Genomic DNA, 3003 nt, shown 5'->3' on the forward strand with positions numbered 1-3003 from the left:
CATTCACTATAGTGTAAGAGTAACACAAGGGTTCCAGGGCGTCTGTGAATCCAGCTGTATTGAATTCCTTTGTGTTCTGTCCTGCACTTGTGTACGGTCATTAATTCCTGTGTTTTCTGTCCTACACTTTTGTACGGTCATTAAAACTCTAGGTGAAAGTGAAAGTTAGATCTGCGATTTCATTTCAAAGCTTACATATACCTAGTATTAATCAAGTTCCCAAGGTCAGGTTGATATTCACATTGACAAGTCCAGTAGCCTTCTATCTCTTCAGCTCATTATCAGAAACTTCCATACTACCACTGCTGTTTTGCAAATTCCTTTTCTCCTCGTACTTTGACTCCAACTGATCGTCTATGATAACTGCCACTGTCCTTCGTAAGTCCCAGGTAGCAGTAGACCTAGCATGGCCTGGTAGGTATGGTGTTCAACTCGCAATCTGCGGGTCGCGGATTCGAATCGCGTCACCGAAAATACTTGCCATTTCAGCTTTTGGAACGTTATAATATTCCAATTTTTGTTGATGGGGAATAACCTAAGAGTTGACGGTGGGTGGTGTTGATTAGCTGCCCTAGTCTATCACTTATAAATCAGGGACGGTTAGCGCAAATAGCTCTCGAGTAGACTTGCGAGAAATTTAACGAACAAACAAACAAACCCACCAGATCTGCATTCAAATACAGTGGAAACAGGCCTATTACTAGTTGGGATGTGATGTCTTAATACATACTTTTGGCAATACAGTTGTATATATTTTCCATAACTATTAAACCAAAGAACTCGAAAAAGGCAAAAAATAGAAAATAGTTCAGTATAATTTATAAATGTTGTCAAAAAATATGGTTTCAACCCAGGAAATAAATTTTTGAAGAGGAATTCCTCGTGACTGTTCTTTACGTCGGTATCTTATATTCCGTTTTCAGTGAAATGTCGCTGTGAGTTACTGCAACAAATGCCAAGTATTTAACGGTTTCTGTTCTTTATAATTAATATTGGTAATAATATTTTAAAATGAAATGCAGACTCCAGCCTATGGTAAGTTCTTCATTTACACATAAAAGTATCAGACTAAAAAAAAAACCTTCTTTGAGTCACACAACAGTTCTCGAAGTCCCAATCACATTTAATAAGCTTTAAATGTCTTATGTTAAAAGTGATTGTAATAAGGCATAATTTAAAAAAAAATTAAAATTTGAACTGTCAGAAACGTGACTTGAGAGTTTACGAACGTGTTGTTTTCTTCACGAAGCTTTTGCTCCTTGGTTTATTTATGTTACAAATATTGTTGTATCGCTGACTCAAAGGCTTCCGTCCTCCGGCGGATCAGCAGTAAGTTTACGGATTAAAATCTATGGTTCGATTCTCCACGATAGCCAGTACACAGATAGTACATTGTGCACCAAGTAATAAACTATTTAATATTCACAGGTAAATATTAACACATATAGTGTATAATTAACGTTCACTTAATATGGCTGTGTTGAGTTTCAGTCCAATTCTAATGTTATTTAGAACAAAAAGTAGTCGAGTTAGAATTACAGAACATCTATTGATTAATTAAATAAATAAAAAGCCAAGCACTTCGTATTGTATTCGATTTGTTTAACAAACTACATTGTAATTTACTATTAACGAATCCAGTTGTGCTCTAATCCTTCAAGTAATAGGAGTGGTTTCTAACAAAGCTAAAGTCACGAGACTAATGTAGCATGTCTGCTCTCTATGAAGTTAAACAACCTGGTAATAAAGATCAAAGGTACATCTTTGCCGCCAGAAAACTTCTCATAACAAAGAGTTTGCAGCCCAGTCAATTATGATAAAATATCTACATGATAATCCTGTCCCAGTCACGAGCACACTGATGCAGTAGTTCGAGAAGGCTGATAAATAGAAAATGCAATTCGAAGAACTAACACGGTAACAAAAGCTAATAATGTTTACATGCCTGTAACAATTATAAGACAGCCTAACTTGAGATCTTGTGGAACATGGTCCAGAACTTCTCTAAATAAATAAAACATTTTATGTTGCCTTTCAAATTTTGTAGTGCATACTGGAGGGATTTACACATTTTAATAAAAGGTTTAGGAAAAAAACGACCTTTATACTACAGATATTTATGAAAGAACTTTTTTTTATATTTAACGTTTTGCCTTTGCGGCTTCATCAGAGTTAATACATACAGTTGTACTAACCCTGATGATGCCACTGAGGCGAAACGTTAGATAAAATAAAATAAAAAGTTATTTTATAAATATCAGGAGTATAAAGGTCGTTTTTTTTCTAAACTTTTTATCAAAAATATAAAACATTTATCCTTATTGTTATCATAATTGTTAAATCACTTGACAATGAACTGAAGATGTTTCGTTAAAGCTAGCTGATGGACAACAGTACTGAAGTCCATATATCTCAACTTGATTATTATTAATACGAACAACTAAAGCAAATCTTAACATGAACTAATACTTTCTTACTTAACGAACTTTCTCGGTGTCCACATTGTCGAGCTTTCATTTTCACACACTGAAAAATTCACGCTTTCCATGCTTAAATTTTCGTTTCTTGCCTTTTCACAATGGCAGTCCTCGTCTTCGTACATTAAACCGTGTTTCTAATTTTTTATCACAATAACTGATTATCGTCTTTACATATTAAAGGATTTTAATACACACACTAACGGGATCCATATGTTTCACACATCAATTTGATCTACAATTGCAATCCCTCATTGCGCATTTTTAACTCTGATTGAATCGAAATTCTATATATACACACATATATATATAAACAACCTTTTATTTCACTCGTACTTCTATATTTTCGGTATATATATATATACATTAGTAACACTTCTCTACCTTATTAAAATGCCTCCAAATTAAAGGTTTCGCCAAGAATATCGTGATCGTGACACCCACCGTGTTCTTACTCCCCATATTAATAGGTTTTGGCCCGGCATGGCCAGGTGGTTAAGGCACTCGACTTGCAAGCTGAGGGTCG

Source organism: Limulus polyphemus, unplaced genomic scaffold (genome assembly GCF_000517525.1).
Source record: "Limulus polyphemus unplaced genomic scaffold, Limulus_polyphemus-2.1.2 Scaffold1133, whole genome shotgun sequence".
NCBI lineage: Eukaryota > Metazoa > Arthropoda > Merostomata > Xiphosura > Limulidae > Limulus > Limulus polyphemus.